This window comes from Echinops telfairi, unplaced genomic scaffold (genome assembly GCF_000313985.2).
Source record: "Echinops telfairi isolate 266 unplaced genomic scaffold, ASM31398v2 ScPeMD7_3533;HRSCAF=4204_0, whole genome shotgun sequence".
NCBI classification, from domain to species: domain Eukaryota; kingdom Metazoa; phylum Chordata; class Mammalia; order Afrosoricida; family Tenrecidae; genus Echinops; species Echinops telfairi.
This window is the reverse complement of record NW_022107431.1, coordinates 36,272,487-36,273,147: the sequence shown is the minus strand read 5'-3', so window position 1 is coordinate 36,273,147 and position 661 is coordinate 36,272,487.

Below are 661 nucleotides of genomic sequence, written 5' to 3'. Positions count from 1 at the left end.
TTCGGTGTCATTGCCTGTGTTTCGTGAGTCTGAAGAGGACTTTGTAGGTGGGTATCAGGCATTGGACTTATGGACTTGATCTGGACTGGGCTGGGATGTTTTCTCAGTGCTCAGTTCATCTTGTATCTAAAACTCTTTCTTATAAAATAGTAACATGGTCATCCTTCAGGTTGTGATCTGATGAGGTCGTCCTCCAATTTCCTATCACATTCTGGTCTGTGGACCCTAACCACGATGATAAGTGGGCTGTGTGCGTGTGTATTTCCCCTATTAGATTGTAAATCCCCGATAACTTGACTACCTTATCTCCTTTTATGTCTCTGAAGTCTAGCACTGTGTCTAGACTTCATTCCATCTTCACCGAGAGAAATCCAGTTGTAAAACATGGAGAAGAAGAGGGGGAACGCCATAAAGCTTCAGGTCTTGTGCTGTTTGAGGTAGGTTCTAGAGTCCGTCTTGGTTTTAAGATTTAAATTCATGGTGTTCCATCACTGCCTCAGTTTTTCCCTCTTTAAATGGGGAGAATCATAGCACTTATCCTGCAGGATTCCTACGAAGATCAAATGAATTAATATTAAAAGAAAAACCACTTAGAGGACTGGATGGGGGAATATGCTACCAGATGACAAGTACAGAAAGATTTCCTCAGCAGCCACCAGAG